This window comes from Lissotriton vulgaris, chromosome 4_1 (assembly GCF_964263255.1).
Source record: "Lissotriton vulgaris chromosome 4_1, aLisVul1.2, whole genome shotgun sequence".
Taxonomy (NCBI): Eukaryota; Metazoa; Chordata; class Amphibia; order Caudata; family Salamandridae; genus Lissotriton; species Lissotriton vulgaris.
This window is the reverse complement of record NC_141691.1, coordinates 1,688,077,122-1,688,104,649: the sequence shown is the minus strand read 5'-3', so window position 1 is coordinate 1,688,104,649 and position 27,528 is coordinate 1,688,077,122.

Sequence of the window (27,528 nt, the reverse complement as noted above, 5' to 3'; positions counted from 1 at the left end):
ACATCACCAGGCACCAACCCTCTCTTGCACAACCCGCCTTTGTTTGCAGACGGGGCGGCCCATACTCAGAACCATCTCTGAATCCAAGCTGACCCTCCCCATCAGGCTCTCTTGCAGAATTCTTTTTTTGGTATTGCAGATATATATATATAGAGTAAACTCGACCCGAAGGTATTGGAGCACTTTACGTGAGCACCTGTTACGTTACACAATTGCACAAATTGTCTTTGAATTTGGTAAATGAAATATAAATTGTGGCTGTGCCTGCTGATGCAGAGGTTACACAGAACTGGAAGCCCGGACTGGCAGGAAGTATTGTTAGATAGATTTCCAGGGCCATTTATGGCAGGATGTATATTTGCTTTTTCCACTAGACACCGCCATGTATTCGCTGGCAAACCACAAACTAAACATCAACCCCAGGCCACTCCCAGGTGCTGGAGTGAGGGCTCTCGCCTTGTACTACTTCTGCTGGAGAACAACCGAGCAGCATGCTGAGAGGCGGGTGAGTGGCCGATGCATATAACGTATTCATCTACATAGGAGGACACTGTCATTGTGCCTTTGTTTTATTTCAAAAGGCACAGTAGGCAGCAGGAGTTCCAGGGTTTACTGAGAACAACAAGCCTAAGGAACACGTCTTACCCTCAGAATTACGGCCTCAGGAGACGAGAGCTACTCTCTGACAGACACAAGGGCGACAGAGATAGATTAAGTGGGATGGGTGGGGGATTGAGGCCATGTTAAAGTGAAAGTGGGCACCCGTGTTGTAATAGAAAGCGGGTGACCATGTGCTGCCTGCAGTAAGAGAAACTCATTAATGAAATTGTACTCACAGACTAAAGAAGGGGTATCGTGTAACAACCGAACGAAAGAGGCCAGTTGACAAGGGAGGTAACAAATGAATAGGGGTGGATTCCACCCCATGCCGGGTGCACAGCTTTAATGTCCATTGCATTCCATAAATGCCAACAACTCAATCCTTTTTCTCCAAGTTCTTTTATTACATCATAGTAATCAAAATGTAATCATTTCTTCATGCTTTTGCGCAAATCACAAGAAAGACGCTTACATCTTCACTGAATTCTAAATGAGGCAAAAATGCTAATCCAAGCCTTATTCTGCGCCACAAATGTGTGCGTAAGTTTTTATCCACATCCATAAAACAATGTTTACCCAATGCAGTTCGGGCCTTCTGTCCGGCCCTTCGTCAGGGGTTTGTTTATCTAAAATGCAAAAAACATTAATTTAGACTAAGCTTAGTCCAATCCCACTCAATACTAGATGCACATAACAACCCATGGCGCTCTCCCAAATCAACGTTTTCCCGCTAAAAAACATAGCTTAATGCTACACCTTACAATGAGTGCCTCTACTCTCCTAAGTGCCTTTCACCCTTAGTGCCCCTCACATTGCAACCTCCATCAATGTTGCCTAACCCCCACCTTTCTAATGTTTTTCTCTTCTCCCGCAGTCCCTCTGATCAAGTGCCATCTCTATATTTTCTGCACCACCCCACCTTACAAACGGCTGTATACTTTCAGTGGTAAACACTTCCCGGCTCCTTCATCATTGTAAATTGTCCATACCTTTAAAAATGTTCGCGTGCATCGTGCTTTCAACTCCTCTTTCAACAAACCGGTATCAGCTTAATGTTTTTCACACCATGAACCGAGCTTCTTATACCACAGTTTGTATCCGCCCCTCTCATGCACCAGTTCACAATCAATCACCTGCTCAACCATCACCTTACTTCGTTCTCTCCCTCCCCACTTAACCACCTCCTCCAAAACCCACAATGCACTCCGTGTGTAAACCCATCTCCTCGATATAAGGCACCATCTATCACTCTAGTAGCTAAACTACTAACTTTATCCACATCGTCTCACTAGACCTACAGTGTCACAAACAATAATATGCAGGGGAAGCAATGGATCAACAACAGAGTGGTATGCACTTTCATTTGTTTCCTCTAGCATTCTGGTTGCCACACAGCCTTCCTAAGCTTGAGATCACAGCACCTTGCTAAATTCTGAGTCTAGTTGAAAGATTTTGCCCTCTCCTGAGGGAGAGGATACGGGGACAGTAATGGATCTTTTTATCCAACGAAATGATTCATGTATCCAAAAGGCTAAAAGTAAACGTTCCTAATTGTATATTAGCTTGCCAAAAAGTTGTTCTAGGGCTGCCTCTGTGGTGATCTTTTGCTAATGATCATGCCAATAAACTGGATTTTTTTAAATATGAAATGGATTGACATATAGACCTCCATTTTAGTATTGTGAAAACAACTGACAGTAAGCTGTACATTTACTATTGTGAAAAGCTATTGATGCGCTGCAATGGGCCTGTAAAGGGGCATTGCAGGATTTTATGGTTAGGACCTGCTGATGCACAAATCGCCACTCTGTACCTGGCAAATAATGGAAATGGACTAGACTTACTGCTACTGCTTTAGTTGCCTCCTGTGATATATCTTTAGGGTACTACTTGACTTGCACCCTAGTTATACAACAAGGCCATTTAAAAAAGAGATTCAATTAGTAATTCTTCTGAAATTCTTTTTTCTTTATAAGAAAAAGCCTTGGCTGGAAATTAGTTTATTGAGTGCTGTTGTACATTCTGCTGAGCCCCAAATTTCCGGCCTATATCATCTACCTGAATTAACCCAATCGGTGCGTCGGATAGCTGGGAGCCATCTGACGCACCGGTGCTCATGTGGGTCAGGCGACTTCCAGTAGTCCACACTCATGACACTGGAAATCCCTCTGGTGCCCCCACCACAGGGATTGCCTTTCTTCCAAAACAGCCTTGGGAGCACACTGACGTCATTTCACTAAAACCAAAGTAAACTGAGCCAATCAGCTCATTTCACTTTCACTGCTTCGGTGCTCACAAGGCTCTCTTAGCTCCCCTGAGCACAGAGGCAGACAGGGGAGGCATCATTGGAAAGGGGAGGAGCGCCCCTTTCCAATGGTACTCTTCCCTAGGAGGGCGCTCTCCATGCAGGGATCCACTCACTAAACATTGATGGGGGCGGCCTCTTGGCCACAGGCTTTTCCTCCCTCTTTTATGTTATGGGAAAATGTCATCTACTTGCACCCCCTGGGAGAAGATGGGGCAATAACCTCCATTCTACCCTCTCAGGGGCAGAAAGACCACTAGGCACCAGAGATTATGGGGTTTTCTTTATAAGTAAGGGTGGGGGCTGCTCAAAATGGGCATGACAATGTCTCACCCCTTCCCAAACACAAATTGGACAGTCTTTCTGCCCCTTGGGAGGCATATGGGGGCAACTGTCACAGATCTTCCCCCCTGGGGGAAAGAAAGTCCACTAGGCATCGGGAATATGATTTTTTTTAATACGTAGGCTTGGGGCTGCCCACAATGGACATGCCTATGCTCCCACCCTCTCCAAAATACAAATGGGACGGCCTTTCAGCAACCCCTATGTGGCCACTTGGGGGTTATAACCTCGATCTGCCTGAGTGGGGGGGGGGGGCAAAAGCCCACTAAACACCAGGATTTTTTTTATTGTAAAAGAGAGGTGGGGGTTGCCCACAATGGGCAAGACCAAGCCCCACCCAAATAAAATTTAGAAAAAAGTATTTCTGCCCCCCCTGGATGGCAGAACGTCCCACTAGGCACCAGGGATTATGTTATTTTTTTCATATGTAGGGGTGGGGGTTGCCCAAACACCCCCCCCCCACCATCCCAAACAATAATGGGACAGACGTTAAACCCCCTGGAGGGCAGATGGGGGTTATTAGCTCTGATCTGCCCCCCAGGCTAGAGGAAACCCATTAGACACCAGGTATTTTGTTTGTTAAAGACGAATGGGGGCCTCCCACAATGGGCATGGCCATGCCTCCACCACATATAAATAGGGGTAATTTCTTTCTGCCTCCCCTAGGGCAATGCAATAGTCTTCAATCTCCCCTGGGGAGGCAGAAAGCCCACTAGGCACCGGGTACTATTTATTTATCTGTGTAGAGCATGGGGGCTGATCTCGTTTTGCAAGAGGGTCACCTGTGTTTTTGGTCCTGAGCTCGGTGGCCATCTAGGGAAACCTACCAAACCCAGACATTTCTGAAAATTAGATACCCAGGGGAGTCTAGCGAGGTGTGACCTGCACGGATTCTCCAACGTTTTCCTCCAGAGAATCCTGTGCAGATCTGAAATGTAGCTTAAAATTCATATTTTCCTCACAATTCTGTGTGAGAAAGATGTGGGATCATCGGGCCAACACTAATTTCCTACCACACAGCTTTCCCCCAGGTCTCACAGATATTGGAGGAAAGCGTTTTTTATTGTTTTTTAGAAAGTTTGAGATTTGCAGGGGATTCGGGGTAACAGAACCTGGTGAGAGCCACACAAGTCACCCCACCCAGGATTCCCCAAGGTATCTAATTTAAAAAAATGTACAGGTTTGCTAGGTTTCCCTAATTGCTAGCTGAGCTAGGGCCCAAAATCCACAGTTAGGCACATTCCAAACAAGGGGTCAGTTTTCAGTGGAAAACATGATGTGTCCACATTGCGTTTTGGGCCGTTTCTGGTCAGGGCCGTTGAGCCTACCCACACAAGGAAGGTGCCTGCTTTATCAGTAGACTTAGGGGAACACAGAATAGTAGAACATGTTTTATTACCAAGTGTCTTTCTGTGCATTTCTGCCTTCCAAATGTAAGACAGTGTTTAAAAAAAAAGTCATTTTGAAAAATGCCTCTAACTCACATGCTAATATGGGTACCCACAAATTCAGAGATGTGCAAATACCTACTGATTCTAAACCCCACATCTTGCTCCTATTTTAGAAATAAATAGGTTTCCATAGACCTATTTTTCACTCTTTATATTTTGCTAAATGAATTGCTGTATATCCTGTACACAATGAAAAACCATTGCAAGGTGCAGCTCAGGTATTGTTTCTGGTTACCTTGGGTCCTTAGAGAACCTACAAGCCCTATATATTCCCACAACCAGAAGGGTCTAGCGGACATTATAGAATATTGCTTTTAAGAATCTGCCATAGTTAAAAGAAGTTATAGGTGAAAACTTAGGCACACATGGTTATTTTATTTAAGTCAATTTCAATATTTTTTTATTTCAACTGTTACTTTCTATAGGAAAACTTGAAGGATCTACATAAATAACTCCTTCCTGAATTCAGAATTGCATCAACGTTTCAGAAATGTATATCTTTCTGGGATCATTATTTGTTTCACACATATTTATATCAGTAACTTGAAGGAGGTTGAAAGCACAAATAACACTATGACCTGATAAAATGCCAACATTGTGTAGAAAATGTTGGTTCTCTGACAAAAGGCTGCCTGTTCTTGAAAGCTAGGAAGAGGGTGATTGTAGCACCGGAAACCCTTTGCTGGTGCCATTTGCAGGGGAAAACAACAGACACTCCTGTCTTCAGCACTTTTGTCCCATTTTCCCACAACAACACAACATCTACCTATATTTTGGCACATTTTCAGCCCCCTCCAGCAGAATCCACAAACCCTAAAACCCTACGCATTTTTAGAATCCTCAGGATGTTGGAAATATATTTGGTGTGGATTCCTTAAGTGGACAAAATATTATGGGACGTACGGGCAAACTACCTCAAATACCCCAAAAAAAGGTTCAGCAAGGGAGTGGGGTGAAGATCTAGAAGTGAAGGGGTTACGTTTTCTAGTTGTGGAAGCCCCAGGATACAAGTAAGGAAAGACCTTCTTTCACATGATTGGGGCCTACTAATATTGGACTGCCCTGGGATGACTCGAACTATATTTTGCACAGCTAGAAAGTGGGGACATGCATTTCTCAGCCCCATTTTGTAGTAATTCAAATGGAGTCAGAATGCATAGAGTCCAGGTTGCAAAGACACTTGCAATTCATGAATGTTATATTGTTGTTTTCACAAAGCCTATCATTTTGTGAAAAGCTGAATTTGCAACCCCAAAACATTTCATACACCAGGCCCCTATTCATATTTTTTTCACAATTCCATATTTTAATTTGCTTACTTCAACATGTGTTTATTATAGATGTTTGCAACAGGAATAAAAGCATGCCAATATTCCAGCTGTGTCAAATATTCAAAAGCAATCTGAACCTTTAGCATTTTGCATTTCAGGGCTTGTTATGGAAATGTTCTTAATGATTTTTTTAATTGGGGACATGACAATATAATATGCTAAAAGAGTCCCTGTGATTCAAATAACAACGGCAAATCCCATTGTTTAAAATGGATCATCCCATGTTATCCAATTGATTTTCTGGGTAAGTCTCAGACACATTCACATTCTGGGCTCCGGTATACAATAGCTCTCTGAATTTTGTGATTTAATAGACACCATTTAAGGATCACTTTTTATCAACATACTGCTTACCACTTACCCTTTAGAGAACTTTAGTTATTTATTTTATTTCTCCCTTGTTTATTAGCTGCAATTTCAATGCCAACAGGCCACTTCTGGCCACACCATAAACCTCATAAAGCTTTGTCAATAAATTAAAAAGTGGTGATTTCTATGATGCTAATCCTGACCTTAGCTCATATAAGCAATCACCAGCAGTGAATTGTGCATATTAACATGTTTCAGAACAAAACTATTCCAATCCCTGAGATTCCATAGGCTTTCCCTGGAATCTGAAATAAAACACATTGCGAAACAAAGTGGGTCTTCCAAAAACTTCCAAACAAAGCTGTGCCCATAAGATAGTATAAGGCAGTTGAAGTGCATGAATCCAACCATGCTATCTGAGGCTCTACAATTTTTCACGTCAGAGGACCAAGTCCATATGACAATAACAAGAGACTGCTCAAGCAGTCCCTTTCTCTGCCTCAAAATTGCCTTGAACGTCTTCCTTTTAAAGACAAACACTGCTATGGTTAACTGCAGAGCATTTATGGTCCACACAACAGTTGTTGTTTGAACCTCGACGTTAAGATGAGACACTACTACATTTTGAGGAAACCCTGTTATATATAAGGTGTTTGAGATGTTACCTAAAAATAAATAGAAAAGAGAAATGCCCTGACCATGTATCAACCCGTTGTGAGTCGGGATTTTATTGCAAACAGTGGATCAGCAGTCAAATAGTTTCTAGTCTGTGTATTGGTGTGTGAATTATTCTGACAAAATAGAGTATCCCTTGACGGGGTGGGGGGTGTTGAATGTTTTTAAATATTCACTGGGAAATGTGCATTAGTGTAAGGTGGCCTGTCTGTTTCAAGCTGTTGGGCTGCCTTTCACTAGAGGCAGCAACCCAGACTCCGTTCTATAGGGGCACAGAAATCCCCTGCAGGCAGGTGCAATGAAAGACTGCAAAAACCTTCAAGGACATAGCTGGGGGTCTCAACGAACCTCAGTCATCTTTCAAGGAGCTGAATTTTGGGTAAAATGACTGTACACCACTTCTATATGGCGAAAGTCAGTGGGTTTTCTCAAACAGCAAAAACAAAGGACAGTGGATTGTTTCTCCTGAACCTCTAAACCCGTTTCATTGTATGTGACAGTCCCGCGAGACAAACCCAGGCACCAACCGTTCTGTGGTGTCACTGTGTCCCAGATCCTAGAGCAATACTTAAATGGTGTGCGCATCGATAAAAAAATATCCAGGAATTTGCTCTGTCGTATTCTAAAAAGTTCTTTATTGAACATAATTCATAAATAACATGCAGTTCAGCCAACGCATTTCGTTCTCATTGAGAACTTCATCAGGGCTGAAAGTGAACAGACAAACAGCAGAAATTAATATCCATAAATATATTTATATAAAAATACATACTCTAGACAATACAAAAATCAAATTTAACATATGACAACGTAATATGGAACATACCAAAATGACATCTGTCACCAAATAACCACAACACTTACTCAAAACAATATATCTATACTACTATTATAAAGAGAGAACTGTGTCCTTTGAGCCAGGTAAACTCTAAAAGTACACCACCAATCCAAACACCCAAGACATCTTTGAAAACCTCAGGGCAAGCAGAAGGACATAGGCTATATAAAAAAAATGTTTATACGGTCTTTAAAAAATGTAGGAATAAAAAATGTAGTCCCTGCAAGTAGCGCCGGCCGCGGCGTGCATGATGACATCGGGAGCGCGGGAGGGCGACGTTCAAGAGCAAGAGGAAGAGCGCCGGACATGAGCGTGGGGAGGAGCTAAGGACAGGCGGGGAGGAGCGGCGAGCGGCGAACAAGCGGTGAGGAGCGGCGAGAAGCGGAGGAGCAGTGGAACGGTAAACTCAGCAGCGTGGGGAGGAGTGGCGGCTGAGGTAAGTGAAGCAGCCGCAGGTGCGCACTGAGGAACGGGCGGGGGCCATGAGTGCTCGCAAGCCTTTTACTCAAAGTTGGGATGTCAGGGGAAACAGCGGACATGAGCCGCGGGTGCGCACCGAGGGACAGGTGGGGGCCATGAGTGCTCGGAAGCCTTTTCCTCAAAGTCGGGATGTCGGGGGAAACAGCGGACACGAGCGTGGGCAGAAGCGGCCAGGACCAACAAAACCGGAGCAAGGAAACACTATAAGTACGCTCTGCTACTCCCGGCCGCACTGCTGCGCCTCTCCTGCTGCAATGCTGCCCCAGCTGCCTTCTGCCCCGGGCAACGCCGGGGCGGGCTGCTAGTATATATATAAGACCATATTTCAAATTTCTTATCACACATGAACATAACATAGATTGTATATCAATATAAACAAAAATATAACAATGAGACCATAGATAATACTTGGCATGATGGGAAAGAAAAGAGAGCACCATAAAAAGAAACATTCAAACAAGAAACAAAACAAGGATAAAAAATGCTCAGAATGCTCAACGAGTTGGTAGACACCCTGAAAGATAAAATTCAGCATCTTAGGACATTAGTCCGTCCCTGTGAAGTATCCTAATCCAAGTTTTACAGCACATTTATTATTGACATACCAAAGGCTACACAATCACCCCTACTGTCTTCTGAAAAGGAAAACACTGAGCCAAGTCATAAACCAAGAGAAAAAGCGAAGGACGAACCATAAGAACTCACCTTCTCAGGATAATATCTGTGTTGAAGGAGAGAAATCTAATAAGTTCTCATAAGCTGTGAGTACAGCTGCTACTCTGTACACCTAAGGAATCCCAGTCAAAAGTAAAATTATCTAGAACAGACGTGAGAACAAAAATAAGGATAATTTATTATGCTTCACTCAAAAGGCACTTTTCTGTATAGAAACCTGATTGCCAGTAATTAGGTCTGACCTTTTGTAGGAAAAAAAAATACTCCTAATACGATCACAAATCACGTAATATCGATGGGTCGAAGGACGTTCCCGCAAATAGCTGGATATGGTATTTCTGCAGAAAGCAAACCACAAAACATATACTTTTAAAAGAAACCAAAAAATAAAGGACAATGTTGGCGAAGCATATAGATAGCCACCATAAATATAGGTCTAACCTGAATCAAGTAATTCCGGTAGAGAGAGGTCGCAATCCAAGCCACATGAAGATGGAGTCCAGCAAAATTATAATCTTAAAAGGAAGAAAAAGTTATAAAAAATCCTCTCACTTAATTAAAAAAAATAATTTGTTTGAACATAATGGAAAAGCGCACAATAGTCACCTGGGGCCGGTTTAGATAAAATTGCCTATGAAGGATAAGGTTTCCATAAGAGGGATATTCTCTGGTGTACAGAAATAGTCTGCAAACACAAAATATGAAAGCTTATTCAGATGTGTGAAGCCAAGCAGGAAGTTCCCTTCAAGCATGAGATACCCCAAAACACATAAATTTACCTGACAATCAGTAGCGGTGGGTGACATTTTAAAGTGGTGGGGCGCAAACTAATTAGCATACAGCACCGTAGCCAGCGAGCGCAGCGAGCGAGCCCGAACCCCAAAAGGGGGGTTTGGGGGGATAACCCCCCCAAGAAAATTTTGAAAAAAAAGAAGAAAAATCGTGCATTTTTAAGCAAATTTGATAAAGCAGGAAGGTCAATAAAGCAATTGTGAAAGTGCAGTTATTACATTAATAGAGGGCATAACATAGGTAGCTGCTTATTCAGTATTACCACAGAGCTTCATACATTCTGTCCTATTATGCTCAGGTGCTGATTCAGACTATAAGACTTTCATGGAAATCTCAGCTCTAAGAGTAGAAGAAGTTGCACAGCACTGTAATGGTTGCCAGGCTCGTTCTGCAGGAGCGTCAGGAACTTGAAGAAAAGTCCACAGTCTTCCCCTACGGCCTTCCGACTCTATTAGACTCTAGAGTAACGAATGGCACGCAAGGGGAAAACAGGGAAACAAAACAAGGAAAGGCGGGGGAAGAAAAACAGTCTTGCAACATACTGAATATTAGACTCTAGAGTAACGAATGGCAAGCAAGGGGAAAACAGGGAAACAAAACAAGGAAAGGCGGGGGAAGAAAAACAGTCTTACAATATACTGAATATAAAAGAGGCAGCGCAATGCGCTGTTACCGTGATTCTGGTTGAGCTGAGCTTTGTACACACACTTCACATAGGTCCACGCAAGTACCCCAAATATAAATGGTATAAAGGTTTTCGTAATTTGCCAAGGGGAAAGTTTTGATAGGCAACACAAGCAACGAATCGTTCACCCTGCGGGAGACAGGTCCGGCCAGTGAACAAAGGTGAGCAAATCTGTGTAGTCTCCAAATAGAACAAACACTACAAAACTTTTAAAAACAGAGATGCATTTCTTACCTCAATCAGAATTTTTTGTATTCAACAAACAAGTAGCAGCATTCACTTTTTGTAAATGAAATCCGCTCGTCTTTCTTTCAGTGTAGCAAACTTGTCAATTACTTTCATGTTGAAGTCCGGTATCTTTTGGACTAGCTTGCTCTCTACAGATAGCATCGCCAAAGCATTTAGTCTTTCCTCTAGCATGGTGTTCCTGAGGAATGTCTTTATGCGCTTTAAGGCTGAAAAACATCGTTCAGCTTCTACTGTTGTCATTGGAGTCGTAATCACAATTTTTAGTAAAGTCACTATCTCTGTAAGTGAGTTTTCCATATGCAGTTTATGAATTAAACTCAGCAAAGTCAAGGCGCTTTTGGCCTTCCGGTACACAGGCATTCTGTAGAGTACAGATAGCTCAGTTCTCAGCTGCTCTTTTATGAGCATAGGATATGCTTCCACAGCCTGATTCAGAGCACGCTCAGGGAAGGATTCATCATATTGCGCAAACTCTTTACTTTGCAATAAAGTTGCACTCACCAAATGTTTTGTGAATGAAAAACGTTCTTTTGCCTGCACAATTACAATGTCACATACCTCCTTTCCAATTCGAACCAGAGAGGTGATGTTTTGTCTGCGGTTTGCAAAAATAGAATCCTTCGGCAGTTTGCTCTCTAAATCGTCAACCCCATCTCTCACTTTCATAATCTGTTGTACAAATGCAGATGTATTGGCTTTCACAGAGACAGTATCTAGGTCTTTTTTTTGCAACTGATCGTATAACACCTCAACAGGAGTCATTATGTCATGAAATAAAAACAGTAAGAACTCAATCAATCAATCAGTGACACTTATAAAGCGCGCTACATACCCGTAGGGTCTCAAGGCGCTGGGGGGGGGGGGGGTGCTGCTACTGCTCGAACAGCCAGGTCTTCAGCTTCTTCCTGAAGGAGAGGTGGTCTTGGGTCAGGCGCAGATCGGACGGGAGGGAGTTCCAGGTCTTGGCGGCCAGGTAGGAGAAGGACCTTCCTCCTGTGGTTGCTCTTCGGATGCGGGGGACGGCGGCGAGGGCGTGGTTGGCTGATCGGAGGTGGCGTTTGGGAGCGTAGAAGTTGACTCGGCTGTTGAGGTAGCTCGGGCCTTGGTCGTGTAGGGCTTTGTGTGCGTGGGTGAGGAGGCGGAAGGTGATTCTCTTGTTGATGGGGAGCCAGTGAAGGTCTCTCAGATGTCCGGAGATGTGGCTGGATCGTGGGATGTCGAGGATGAGTCTGGCTGAGGCGTTTTGGATCCGCTGGAGTCTCTTCTGGAGCTTGGCGGTGGTCCCGGCGTAGAGGGCGTTGCCGTAGTCCAGTCGGCTGGTGACGAGGGCCTGGGTGACGGTCTTCCTGGTCTCTGTGGGGATCCACCAGAAGATCTTCCGTAGCATGCGTAGGATGTTGAAGCACGCCGAGGAGACGCTGTTGACTTGCCTGGTCATGGAGAGGGAGGAGTCCAGGATGAAGCCCAGGTTACGTGCATGGTCTGTCGGTTTGGGTGCGGTGCCCAGGGCGGGAGGCCACCAGGAGTCGTCCCAGGCGGAGGGAGAGGAGCCCAGGATGAGGACCTCCGTCTTGTCCGAGTTCAGTTTCAGGCGGCTGGTCGTCATCCACTCGGCTACCTCTTTCATCCCTTCATGTAGGTTGGCTCTGGCGGCGGCGGGGTTGTTGGTCAGGGAGAGGATCAGCTGGGTGTCGTCGGCGTAGGAGATGATGCTGAGGTGGTGTTTGCGTACGATGGCCGCGAGGGGGGTCATGTAGACGTTGAAGAGGGTGGGGCTCAGGGATGATCCTTGGGGGACGCCGCAGATGACTTCGGAGGCCTCTGACTTGTACGGTGGTAGGCGGACTCGCTGTGTTCTTCCGTCGAGGAAGGAGATGATCCATTCCAGCGCCTTGTCCTGGATGCCGATGTTGCTGAGGCGCTGTATTAGGGTGCGGTGGCAGACCGTGTCGAATGCCGCGGAGAGGTCTAGGAGGATGAGGGCCGCTGTTTCTCCATTGTCCATCAGGGCTCGGATGTCATCGGTGGCGGCGATGAGGGCGGTCTCGGTGCTGTGTTTGGCTCGGAAGCCGGACTGTGAGGGGTCGAGGGATCCGTTCGTCTCGAGGAAGGCGGCCATCTGCTTGTTGACGGTCTTCTCGATGACTTTGGCTGGAAACGGGAGAAGCGAGATGGGGCGGTAATTCTTGAGGTCGGTGGGGTCCGCTGTTGGTTTCTTGAGTAGAGCGCTGAGTTCGGCGTGTTTCCAGCTCTCGGGGAAGATGGCGGTGTCGAAGGATGTGTTGATGATGTCTCGCAGGTGGGGTGCGATGACAGCGTCGGCCTTGTTGAAGATGTGGTGGGGGCAGGGGTCGGTCGGTGATCCGGAGTGGATTGAGTTCATCGTGCGGATGGTGTCTTCTGTGCTGATCGGGGTCCAGGCGTGGAGGGTGGTGGTGGGGGGGGGTGGCTGGTCGGTCGTGGTGTGCGTTGGTTGGTTGTTGAAACTGCTGTGTATGTCTGTGATCTTGTTGTGGAAGTAGGAGGCGAGGGAGTTGCAGAGGTCTTGCGATGGGGTGATGTCGTTGTTTCCTGCGTTGGGGTTGGAAAGCTCTTTCACGATGTTGAAGAGTTCCTTGCTGTTGTGTGCGTTGTTGTCCAGCCGGTCCTTGAATGCTGTTCTCTTGGCGGCGCGGATCAGCTGGTGGTGTTTCCGGGTGGCAAGTTTGTAGGAGGTCCTGTTGTCAGGTGTCGGATCCCTTTTCCAGGCTTTCTCGAGGGCTCGGCAGTTCTTCTTGGAGCTCTTGAGTTCATCGGTGAACCATGGGGCCTTCTTGCTGCCGGGTCTGCTAGGCGGGGTCCTCAGCGGGGCGAGTTCGTCCGCGCAGTTGCTGATCCACTTCGTGATGTTATCGGCGGCCTGGCTGGGGTTCGCTGAGCTGGCAGGAGGGTGTTGGCTCAGGGAGGTGGCGAGCTGGTCTGCTGTGATCTTGTTCCAGCTTCTGCGGGCGGTGTGTTGCTGGTGTTGGTGGGTCGTTGTTCTCTTGAAGGTGAAGTGGACGCAGCTGTGGTCCGTCCATTGAAGCTCTGTGGTGTGGCTGAAGTCGATGTCTGTGCTGGATGAGAAGACGGCGTCGAGTGTGTGTCCGGCGAGGTGGGTGGGGGTGGACACCAGTTGCTTGAGTCCCAGGTTGGCGAGGTTGTCGAGCAGGGTGCTGGTGTTGCGGTCGTTGTTGTTCTCCAGATGGAAGTTGAGGTCTCCCAGGAGGATGTAGTCAGCGGAGGGGAGGGCATGCGGGCTGACGAAGTCGGCGATGTCCTCGCTGAATTGCGTGCGTGGTCCCGGGGGTCGGTAGATCAGGGTGCCTCTGAGGGTGGTGTTCGGGTTGGTGTGGATCAGGAAATGCAGGTGTTCGGCGCTGGTCAGGGTGTTGTCGGTGCTGGTCGTGAGGCGGATGGTGTTCCTGTGGATGATGGCGATGCCTCCTCCCATCTGGTTGGCGTTTCGGTCCCTCCGGACGATCTTGTAGCCCTCTGGGATAGCGATGGCGATGTCGGGAGCTGATGAGGCGTTCATCCAGGTCTCCGTGAGGAAGGCAACGTCTGGGGCTGTGGTGTCGAGGAGGTTCCAGAGTTCGATGGCGTGTCTGTGGACGGAGCGAGTGTTGAGCAGGATGCACTTGAGGTGGGTGCTGCTGGAGTTCGACTTGGCGGGTGCTGGTGCGGGGCTGGTCCGGCTGCAGGAGAACTTGCAGGCGTGGCAGCTGAACGGTCCGTGGGTGCGTCTTGGAGTGGCTTGGTGGCATTCTGGGAGTCGGCCGGTGTTGAGAGCGATGAGGGTGGCGGCTGAGTACGTCAGGCGGGTCGGTCGGGCTCTTCGAGGTCCAGGGGTCCTGGCGCAGGTCGCGATCCGGGCGCGGACGGGCGCAGACGGGCTTACCTTTGGCGCGCCTTCGGCGCACAATCGGCGTGACCGCTGCGCGTTCGCACGGTCGCCATTTAAGGCGAAGTGCGCGGGTGGGCGGGGCAGCTGGGAGGCGGGAGCGGGGAGGGTTACAGAAGAAAAAGGGGGCGGGGACAAGCGGCGGTGGCGGGAAGGGAGGGCGGGGGGCGGCGCGGTAGGCGGACAACAAGGAAGGAGAGTACACACGTTTACTAATCAAACAGGCACAAAAATGCGACAAAAACGGGTGAAAAACAGAAGAAACACAGATCGGCAATACAGGCACAAATTCCAGACAAAACAGAACAAAACAAGGGGAAAAAGCGCTCGTAGCGGCGGCAGCCGGCGAGCGAGGCAAAACGAGGCAGCAGCGAGGCAAGGGGCACACGCAGCAGCTGGTGGCCGTGCGGCGCGGGGGTGTCCCACAAGTGGGTCACACTCACCTGCGTCGCACGGTCGCCATTTAAGGCCAAGTGCGCGGGTGGGCGGGGCAGCTGGGAGGCGGGAGCGGGGAGGGTTACAGAAGAAAAAGGGGGCGGGGACAAGCGGCGGTGGCGGGAAGGGAGGGCGGGGGGCGGCGCGGTAGGCGGACAACAAGGAAGGAGAGTACACACGTTTACTAATCAAACAGGCACAAAAATGCGACAAAAACGGGTGAAAAACAGAAGAAACACAGATCGGCAATACAGGCACAAATTCCAGACAAAACAGAACAAAACAAGGGGAAAAAGCGCTCGTAGCGGCGGCAGCCGGCGAGCGAGGCAAAACGAGGCAGCAGCGAGGCAAGGGGCACACGCAGCAGCTGGTGGCCGTGCGGCGCGGGGGTGTCCCACAAGTGGGTCACACTCACCTGCGTCGCACGGTCGCCATTTAAGGCCAAGTGCGCGGGTGGGCGGGGCAGCTGGGAGGCGGGAGCGGGGAGGGTTACAGAAGAAAAAGGGGGCGGGGACAAGCGGCGGTGGCGGGAAGGGAGGGCGGGGGGCGGCGCGGTAGGCGGACAACAAGGAAGGAGAGTACACACGTTTACTAATCAAACAGGCACAAAAATGCGACAAAAACGGGTGAAAAACAGAAGAAACACAGATCGGCAATACAGGCACAAATTCCAGACAAAACAGAACAAAACAAGGGGAAAAAGCGCTCGTAGCGGCGGCAGCCGGCGAGCGAGGCAAAACGAGGCAGCAGCGAGGCAAGGGGCACACGCAGCAGCTGGTGGCCGTGCGGCGCGGGGGTGTCCCACAAGTGGGTCACACTCACCTGCGTCGCACGGTCGCCATTTAAGGCCAAGTGCGCGGGTGGGCGGGGCAGCTGGGAGGCGGGAGCGGGGAGGGTTACAGAAGAAAAAGGGGGCGGGGACAAGCGGCGGTGGCGGGAAGGGAGGGCGGGGGCGGCGCGGTAGGCGGACAACAAGGAAGGAGAGTACACACGTTTACTAATCAAACAGGCACAAAAATGCGACAAAAACGGGTGAAAAACAGAAGAAACACAGATCGGCAATACAGGCACAAATTCCAGACAAAACAGAACAAAACAAGGGGAAAAAGCGCTCGTAGCGGCGGCAGCCGGCGAGCGAGGCAAAACGAGGCAGCAGCGAGGCAAGGGGCACACGCAGCAGCTGGTGGCCGTGCGGCGCGGGGGTGTCCCACAAGTGGGTCACACTCACCTGCGTCGCACGGTCGCCATTTAAGGCCAAGTGCGCGGGTGGGCGGGGCAGCTGGGAGGCGGGAGCGGGGAGGGTTACAGAAGAAAAAGGGGGCGGGGACAAGCGGCGGTGGCGGGAAGGGAGGGCGGGGGGCGGCGCGGTAGGCGGACAACAAGGAAGGAGAGTACACACGTTTACTAATCAAACAGGCACAAAAATGCGACAAAAACGGGTGAAAAACAGAAGAAACACAGATCGGCAATACAGGCACAAATTCCAGACAAAACAGAACAAAACAAGGGGAAAAAGCGCTCGTAGCGGCGGCAGCCGGCGAGCGAGGCAAAACGAGGCAGCAGCGAGGCAAGGGGCACACGCAGCAGCTGGTGGCCGTGCGGCGCGGGGGTGTCCCACAAGTGGGTCACACTCACCTGCGTCGCACGGTCGCCATTTAAGGCCAAGTGCGCGGGTGGGCGGGGCAGCTGGGAGGCGGGAGCGGGGAGGGTTACAGAAGAAAAAGGGGGCGGGGACAAGCGGCGGTGGCGGGAAGGGAGGGCGGGGGGCGGCGCGGTAGGCGGACAACAAGGAAGGAGAGTACACACGTTTACTAATCAAACAGGCACAAAAATGCGACAAAAACGGGTGAAAAACAGAAGAAACACAGATCGGCAATACAGGCACAAATTCCAGACAAAACAGAACAAAACAAGGGGAAAAAGCGCTCGTAGCGGCGGCAGCCGGCGAGCGAGGCAAAACGAGGCAGCAGCGAGGCAAGGGGCACACGCAGCAGCTGGTGGCCGTGCGGCGCGGGGGTGTCCCACAAGTGGGTCACACTCACCTGCGTCGCACGGTCGCCATTTAAGGCCAAGTGCGCGGGTGGGCGGGGCAGCTGGGAGGCGGGAGCGGGGAGGGTTACAGAAGAAAAAGGGGGCGGGGACAAGCGGCGGTGGCGGGAAGGGAGGGCGGGGGCGGCGCGGTAGGCGGACAACAAGGAAGGAGAGTACACACGTTTACTAATCAAACAGGCACAAAAATGCGACAAAAACGGGTGAAAAACAGAAGAAACACAGATCGGCAATACAGGCACAAATTCCAGACAAAACAGAACAAAACAAGGGGAAAAAGCGCTCGTAGCGGCGGCAGCCGGCGAGCGAGGCAAAACGAGGCAGCAGCGAGGCAAGGGGCACACGCAGCAGCTGGTGGCCGTGCGGCGCGGGGGTGTCCCACAAGTGGGTCACACTCACCTGCGTCGCACGGTCGCCATTTAAGGCCAAGTGCGCGGGTGGGCGGGGCAGCTGGGAGGCGGGAGCGGGGAGGGTTACAGAAGAAAAAGGGGGCGGGGACAAGCGGCGGTGGCGGGAAGGGAGGGCGGGGGGCGGCGCGGTAGGCGGACAACAAGGAAGGAGAGTACACACGTTTACTAATCAAACAGGCACAAAAATGCGACAAAAACGGGTGAAAAACAGAAGAAACACAGATCGGCAATACAGGCACAAATTCCAGACAAAACAGAACAAAACAAGGGGAAAAAGCGCTCGTAGCGGCGGCAGCCGGCGAGCGAGGCAAAACGAGGCAGCAGCGAGGCAAGGGGCACACGCAGCAGCTGGTGGCCGTGCGGCGCGGGGGTGTCCCACAAGTGGGTCACACTCACCTGCGTCGCACGGTCGCCATTTAAGGCCAAGTGCGCGGGTGGGCGGGGCAGCTGGGAGGCGGGAGCGGGGAGGGTTACAGAAGAAAAAGGGGGCGGGGACAAGCGGCGGTGGCGGGAAGGGAGGGCGGGGGGCGGCGCGGTAGGCGGACAACAAGGAAGGAGAGTACACACGTTTACTAATCAAACAGGCACAAAAATGCGACAAAAACGGGTGAAAAACAGAAGAAACACAGATCGGCAATACAGGCACAAATTCCAGACAAAACAGAACAAAACAAGGGGAAAAAGCGCTCGTAGCGGCGGCAGCCGGCGAGCGAGGCAAAACGAGGCAGCAGCGAGGCAAGGGGCACACGCAGCAGCTGGTGGCCGTGCGGCGCGGGGGTGTCCCACAAGTGGGTCACACTCACCTGCGTCGCACGGTCGCCATTTAAGGCCAAGTGCGCGGGTGGGCGGGGCAGCTGGGAGGCGGGAGCGGGGAGGGTTACAGAAGAAAAAGGGGGCGGGGACAAGCGGCGGTGGCGGGAAGGGAGGGCGGGGGGCGGCGCGGTAGGCGGACAACAAGGAAGGAGAGTACACACGTTTACTAATCAAACAGGCACAAAAATGCGACAAAAACGGGTGAAAAACAGAAGAAACACAGATCGGCAATACAGGCACAAATTCCAGACAAAACAGAACAAAACAAGGGGAAAAAGCGCTCGTAGCGGCGGCAGCCGGCGAGCGAGGCAAAACGAGGCAGCAGCGAGGCAAGGGGCACACGCAGCAGCTGGTGGCCGTGCGGCGCGGGGGTGTCCCACAAGTGGGTCACACTCACCTGCGTCGCACGGTCGCCATTTAAGGCCAAGTGCGCGGGTGGGCGGGGCAGCTGGGAGGCGGGAGCGGGGAGGGTTACAGAAGAAAAAGGGGGCGGGGACAAGCGGCGGTGGCGGGAAGGGAGGGCGGGGGGCGGCGCGGTAGGCGGACAACAAGGAAGGAGAGTACACACGTTTACTAATCAAACAGGCACAAAAATGCGACAAAAACGGGTGAAAAACAGAAGAAACACAGATCGGCAATACAGGCACAAATTCCAGACAAAACAGAACAAAACAAGGGGAAAAAGCGCTCGTAGCGGCGGCAGCCGGCGAGCGAGGCAAAACGAGGCAGCAGCGAGGCAAGGGGCACACGCAGCAGCTGGTGGCCGTGCGGCGCGGGGGTGTCCCACAAGTGGGTCACACTCACCTGCGTCGCACGGTCGCCATTTAAGGCCAAGTGCGCGGGTGGGCGGGGCAGCTGGGAGGCGGGAGCGGGGAGGGTTACAGAAGAAAAAGGGGGCGGGGACAAGCGGCGGTGGCGGGAAGGGAGGGCGGGGGGCGGCGCGGTAGGCGGACAACAAGGAAGGAGAGTACACACGTTTACTAATCAAACAGGCACAAAAATGCGACAAAAACGGGTGAAAAACAGAAGAAACACAGATCGGCAATACAGGCACAAATTCCAGACAAAACAGAACAAAACAAGGGGAAAAAGCGCTCGTAGCGGCGGCAGCCGGCGAGCGAGGCAAAACGAGGCAGCAGCGAGGCAAGGGGCACACGCAGCAGCTGGTGGCCGTGCGGCGCGGGGGTGTCCCACAAGTGGGTCACACTCACCTGCGTCGCACGGTCGCCATTTAAGGCCAAGTGCGCGGGTGGGCGGGGCAGCTGGGAGGCGGGAGCGGGGAGGGTTACAGAAGAAAAAGGGGGCGGGGACAAGCGGCGGTGGCGGGAAGGGAGGGCGGGGGGCGGCGCGGTAGGCGGACAACAAGGAAGGAGAGTACACACGTTTACTAATCAAACAGGCACAAAAATGCGACAAAAACGGGTGAAAAACAGAAGAAACACAGATCGGCAATACAGGCACAAATTCCAGACAAAACAGAACAAAACAAGGGGAAAAAGCGCTCGTAGCGGCGGCAGCCGGCGAGCGAGGCAAAACGAGGCAGCAGCGAGGCAAGGGGCACACGCAGCAGCTGGTGGCCGTGCGGCGCGGGGGTGTCTTCTAGTGTTCTAATAAAGCCATGGGCTTCACCCTGAGTTGTGTGATCAAAGTCTGCTCTGGATGATATGGCGACAAAACATTTATGAAGGCCCTCCCTCTGTTCAAAGATTAAGTTGACTGTACGAGTGTGAAAGTTCCAACGAGTTGAGGATCCCCTTGGTACGCTTTTGTCCACAATCTCATGAAGGGCTTCTGTTCTTTTTGGGGAACGTGTGAAGAATGCTGCTATGCCTCCGATATCCTGAAAGAAAACTCGTGTCTCTCTGATCTTTGATACCGCCTGTTGCATAATAAGATTGAGTTGGTGGGCGTAACAGTGCACAAAATGAGCATTAGGGTACACATCTCAAATTCGTTTCTGTACTCCACTAAGGCTTCCACTCATTACGGACGCACCATCATAGCTTTGTGCGATAAGTTTTTGTTTTTGAGGCAGGTCTGGGAAAATTAAGTCCAGTTGATCCAGTATTGCTTTAGTGATGGTTGCTGCACTAGAGTCACTTAAATGTGTGAAGCCATAAAATCTTTCCACAACGTTTCTGTCACTGTCAAGGTACCGAAACACTAACACGGACTGTGTTTGAGTGGACACATCAGTGGTGTCATCAGCCTGAATAGCCACAAAGTCTGTGTTTTGCAACTCTTGCACAATATGGCTTCTTATAACTTCGAGCATACAGTCAAGGAGTTCATTTTGTATTGTATTAGAGGTGCCCTTAAAGACTGTAGCACGTGCTAAATGTCTTTCCAAATCCTGGTCTATGGTTGACATTAAATCCACTAGGCCTCGGAAGATCCCAGGTTTTGAGGAAGTTTCTGATTCGTCATGGCCTCGCAATGCCAGTTCGAAAGCACCACAGAAACTAATACAATCAATGATCCTGGATAGATTTTGTCTGTTCTTATCCACAGCTTCATTGTGTTTTTGAATGGATTTGCGATACGCATCATTTATCTGCTGCTCAATTGGTGCGTCTTCCCCCAACATTCCCAGTCTTGTCAGGTTTTCCAGATGATTTCTTGTGAGCGCATGCTTCTTTATTTTTTCAGCGATGTGCTTCAGGTCGACCATTCCTTGCCGTATCCAAGAAAAGTCACCGCCAAACAACAAGCAGGGGAAGCAGAACAGAGAATTTCTTATAGGGCACCCTGTAAGCCAATCAGCTTTTTTGTACCAGGCATTTGAGAATGTACGTTTTGACATTTTTCCTCTGTCCTGGGTAGTTTGCTGTAGGTTTATTTCAGGCTGATGAGGTCCTAATTGTTTTATCTGTAGTTTTTGTTCAAGTGGCCGTGACTGGAATGACTTTGTAATCAGCTCTTGTACTGTATTCATGATGGTGTTGCTGGCCTTACCAATATATATATATATTAAAGAAACCTGTCAATAATCAAAGTACAACGTATAAGGTGCAGTGCAATAATATCAAATTTCAGTATAAATACATTATACATATATCTTGTGCATTATCCTAATACATCTCAAATGACTGCTAAAAATAGAGCCGTACTCGCTCCTGCCTCTCTGTGCCATAGTGGTTGCTGGAGGCACTGAAAGACACTGCTTGAGGGCCTCGAGAGTGACCACATACATAGGTAGCCCTAACTCCCATGTAAAAAAATATAGCATCAGTTTGCTTACCTTTAACACTGGTGTTTGCTGGGTGGTAGTCGGGGTGAAAGTCAAGAGCAGCAAAAGAGGTTGGGGTCCTCTTGTTGTTTGCTGAGAAATGGCACCAAAATGCAATAATGTTTCAGGTTGTCAGGTGCTGAAAATGAAAAGATAACAATTTATTTTGGAAACAGTAGGGTAATCAAACAGACTGTGGGAAAAAAACATAATGCTCCAATTTTTTCGTTGCAGTTTGCATCCAGCTCTTAGATGACAGTTAATAGCGCGCTTTTGTATGTTAGGATTGTAACTTAGAAACTGCAAGTAACAAAAGGATCTCTGACAAAAGCAGTCACTCACCGACCTATTTACGTCATTTGCTCCAAGTGGGGGTCAAAATAAATTCTCCCTGAGGATGTTTGGCAGCCAGAAAGCTGACTCCAGCAACAAAGGTGAGTGCAAGATCCCCAACTAGATGTTCCATGATGAGTAGTGACGTGAGTGAGAGCATGCACAGCTGGCCATTGACCCCTGGCCATCTGAGTGAATTTTAGCCAGTCCTGTGCTTTTAGTCCACAGCTCTTAGCATACGAGCACATATACTCTCATGATATGGAAACACTCAACACAAAGAAATTGGTTGTTTAGCCATATGATACATAGCGATGGTCAGCCAATCCCTAGCTGCCTACAATTCATGCACAGTGGGTTTGACGTGTGTGTTTGCAGGATGTAATGCCGGCATAATATGCATAAGTGTGGTGTATTTGCACAAGATATATGCAAATAGTCAAAGATTGGGATATTCATCAAATGTGCCGTTGTTTCCTGTTAATAATGTGGTTAACAGTAATAACCCCTGGGAGCTCTAAAAGCCTACACACACACACACACACACACACACATTTGAAGATATGCAGACAGTTAGTTGCCCCACCGCTCAAAGTTACTGGCTGTGTTTTGGCATGCTGGTCTGAAAATGGAAATGCACCTTAACGCAAGGAGACACTTCTATTTTAAAAAAAAACCAATTAACAGCCCAATCTGAATCACCCCCTCTCAGAAAGGTGGATTCTTGAGTTTTTCAGCCCATCTTTTTGACAAATCAGAAGACCATCATCAATGTGACGAAACTAGGCACACCCACATACAGCCCAACAGCCTATTTGTAAGGGAGACATGATAGTCTTTCTGTTCCCCACCAGGCCTGCTATAGCAATGCCTGCTATTGGGCAAGCAGGGTTTGGCAAACCATCCAGTCATTACCAATACCATTCTCACTCATATCACATATACACTAAGGAGCAGGTGCGCAACCTTCCCTCTAAAGAGAATCCACTTGATCCCATTGTTTGCTTGTTCATAAATATAACCTAATATACAACATCACAATCTCCTTCACAACTAATTTATATTGTCGCAGACTTAGCCCTAAAAAAATAAGGTTAAATAATGTGTTATAAAACATTATGCAAAACGGATCGGGTGACCCATACGCTCTAGTAGGCTACTGCTTCCCAAGAGATATCCAGTGCACTGTGTCAGGGCCACATGCACCTAGTCTACTACTTCAGTAACTGTAGTCACAAACTACATCTTTCAATCCTGGGAAATCACTTCAGAAAAGTAATAATTTATTGCATCTGTGTGATCCATCTTAACCAGATGTGCAGGCGGGACTCTGTCTCCCTCTAAGTGGGTTCCTGTTGACGGGAAAAGCATTCACACCATGGCCTAAAATGTTATTGCTTCTGTTGCATATGTATTTGAAAGCCAGCTTAATAAGTGTGTTGCAAGTGCTGCAATTATATCTGTGAGGATGAAAACTAGACGTCTACTCCCTGATGCAGCGTTCCTGGACCACGTGCGCACAGCATCTTATTTGCCTCTGTTGTGTTGCACACATCCTTCCCTTTCACTGCCGATACTGCATAGCCTGCTGTATGCACACATGATCTGCCTCTCCTGTGCTAGACGTCTACTCCCTGATGCAGCATTCCTGCATCACGTGCACACAACATCTTATTATCTGCTTCTCTTGTGCTGCACACATCCCTCCCTTTCACTGCCAATACTGTTTTGATACTGTATAGCTCGGTGTGTGCACACGATCTGCCTCTCCTGCCCTTAGCTTGCCCACACCGCCTCATCTGCCTGCCCCTTGTGGCTCTACCGGCTTGGTTATTTTTTTGCGTGTACTGTCTGCTGCTCAGGGATGGAATGCACTTAACCCTTTCCAGTCTGTGGGAGGTGACTTCCTCCCAATTACCGAGCAGCAGGGGGGCCTTGTTCCCATGTGGTGGGGAGGGAGATTTGTTTTACCCTTTTCATAGCCAGTGGGTGTCTTTTTCTCTACCTTACTGCGTTTAAATGTAATAATATAAGTGGAAGTTTTACAGAAGCCACGTTGTTTTGTTTAAGCTTTACTTTTGAATCAGCACTGTCAATGTGACATATAACTTGTGCATGTATAAAATGCTAAAAGAGTTTGGGATATAGTGGGAAATAATGTGTAGACAAATGCAGAATATTTAGGTGTAATGTAATCAACATTCTAATCATAATGCATAAGTTAGTCAGATACTTGTAAGTAATAAATGACTTAATATGAGTGCTCAGGCTGCAGGGATCTCTGAAATGCACGAAGAGGGATGCAGCAGATGAAAATGTTAGCACATATAAACCAGACATTAGAGCTTACGATTTACCAAAAATGTTAATTTCCACTCTGACCTAGGTATATGCTTACAATATTCATAAATGTACACATTTTAGGTGAATAACATACATTTCTTTGTGTTCCACAAGGAATCAAATGCACGAGATTGTTAGTCTTCCATAAATACTGCTGCACGACCAATGACCATACCCCTACAACAGGCACGTGACGTCTGCATGATTCGTGCTGAACACACAATGAATCACATATTCCATGATTTTACACGATTTTCTCTCACTCACATAGTGCTTCTGTCCGTTTCACTTTAAGAATGACATGTACATTAGATCCTGTTCGTGTTTGAAACCATGGCTACGCTGTTACTTCACGGCACGAGCAGCGCCTGTGCCATACATTATACAAGAGGTGTTGAACTTGTGACTGGTTGGTGTATAATTAATGTTTTTACCCGATTAGAATCCACAACTGATTGGTCAAAATCCTGAGGCGCAACAAATGCACTACGAGCGCCCATAATATTTTAGAATAGCCAGGGGTCAAGGGGCAAGCCCGGCGCCGCAGCTGCGAACTCTGGCGACCATGAAATGCCGTCCCTGGGTGCACTTTATTTAATCTATGAATTGGGCAGATTTCGAAGCATACATGGGGAAATATGCACAACGCGCATTAATTAATGCATACGTTTCAGGCTTTTTATTTTCTTTGTGTGAGTCGGACCCAATCTATTTACTTCTTATGGCCTTCATCCCTTCATCGGCTTACCCATTGGCATAAAATATCCCTCTTAGCCTGACAGAAAATACCGGCTGACAGTAAAGACTTCTGCACCCTTGAAAGATTCACTAACCGCTGTTAACTGGCAGATGCTACTGCACAGTACTCCTATTCACAGCGAATGAAGCACAGCCATCCAAGTGTTGCTCACAGTCGCAGACACACTGTAATTCGGTACCTGAAAGGCGCTGTCAAAAGTACAACCAGTGATTTTATACGAGAGGAAACACCCTGTAATTTGCTGCTGGCATAACCAATCCCTGGATTTTAATCTGTTCCAAAAAAAAGTGTGTATTTAGAGAGAAGGATCTAAAAAATATTTAAACAACAAACACTGGCTAGACATTCCACCGCATCCAAAGCAATGTGCAATTTCAAGGGCCTATTTAAACCCCTGTTATTTTTTCGCATAACTCCCAAAAAGCATTTTTTTTGTTACAAAAAAATGTACATTCGACGAGATTCTAACCAGCTGAGTCGCAAACTGCAGGTATGCACATCTCGATTGTTTGTTTTCAGTCACTGTTACCCGAATGAGTTCGTTGCACACTGGAAACTCTTTCTTAATGCCTGTATTTACACATACTGTGGAAAAGTAGGTTCTGCAAAGGTTAGGCGTGCTGTGATTTTATTTTTTATTTAACTAAAAGGTTTTGTTGATTCTAGTGAATGGAATAATGCTCCCTGATACACCGTAGGCTTCTGGAGCCAATCTAAACATCAGAAAAGCTGCGGAACAATCAGATGGAAAATAAGAACTCACTGCCTACCTATCTTTCCTAGTGGACCCTGCTTAAATGGATACTTCATTTACTAATTAAATAACAGTGCTTCATATTTTTTTGTTGGTGGAAACATCAATACTTTTGGCAATCTGATTTACACGTATAGTACATTATAATTGTACACTCCACAAAAGATAGAATCTGGGAAAGGGAGACACTGCATAGGCAGACCCCTGGAGAGACAGGCACTAGGACTAGGTGGCCTTGCAAGGAAGGCCAGTGACAGCGAAGGATAGGGGGGGTAAGCTGCGGGTAGAGGGTAACAGAGGGGCAAGGAAGACTTGTGATGAGGAGCCACTGTCAAATGAAAAAGTGGAGACTGAGGTTTAATAGGAAAAAGTCAATGTGGGCACAGGATGCTAATAAAGATACAATCAGAGAGGCACCATAAAGCAAACGTGGGCCGACAGTGATACAGGGATACGAAGTCACAGGCAAGGAAATTAGCCCAGATATGGGGAAAGGACTCACACTAGAACAGGCATGAGGACACGGAGACATGAACAGGGGGAAGAGGAGAAGCTCCAATTGACACCTGCATGGACACAGACCCTTATTCTCGATTGGGCATTTAGATATGGAGACGTTAACACTGTCACCTCGACATGAAAAGCACAAGGACTTCTGCTGATCATCCATGTGCATTGAGACAGAGAAATGAACACAGACACACTGACGGAATAACATCACAAAGACATGGAGACGAGGAAGAGGCAACATTGATATCAACACTGCAAGAACACAGAGATTGTGTTCGGTAAATACTGCTGCACGACCAATGGCAATGACCATACCCCTACAACAGGCACGTGACGTCTGCATGATTCGTGCTGAACAGTGAACACACAATGAATCATCACATATTCCATGATTTTACACGATTTTCTCTCACTCACATAGATCGATGTCCAAGTCCAATCGAGTCCACTCCAGTGAAGAAGAGCGGTCGGACACTGACAGTGACTGTGACTGAGTCTGAGTGACGACGACGGTCTGCTGGCCCTGCGCGCACGAGGAGACAGAGAGAGGGAGCCCCGCCCTAAAGTAACTTATACAGCCGTTGAGCCGCGCAATTAGTGGAAACGTAAACGTCACGGCGCGCACCGGCGCACGTCCCCCAAATCCAGGGCCAATCAGTCCACCCACCCACGCGCCGGCATCCAATTAATGATTGCCTGTATTTCGGCGCGGTGGCCCAGCCAATCCTGGAGCTGTATAAACGCCAGGATTGGCTAGGGGGTCACACAGTCTACTCGCCCTGGCGCATTCTTACACAACGGGCCCTCCCCCCCTCCCCCCCCCTTGACGGCTAACGGTCGCTAACCTGGCTAAAGCGCATGCGCTGGCAAGTTTCCTACAGAATTCCTCATGCGCAGTCGAGTCAGACAGACTGTGACATCACGTTCACGTTCAGCGTTGTTGACTTGTAAACCAGCCCCACCCCCTGCGCACTCCCTATTGTATCGGGTCTGTCCCGGTCGGAACACTCGAACACTCGAGTCAATTCATTGAAGCGCCGCTGTGTGTATTTTGGTGTTTAGCTCTCTGCTGCAGCAGCCGCAGGTGCGTCCAGGCTTAGAGGGGCTACGCCCCTACGCCCCAATGGACGCTGCTGCTGACAATAAAAGAAAGAGCGAGCCTTGAATCCAATAAGTCTTCAAGGTTTTCAGAGCAATACTTCCGAAGTAAAAAGTGGGCACTATCCCAAGGCCAGGAT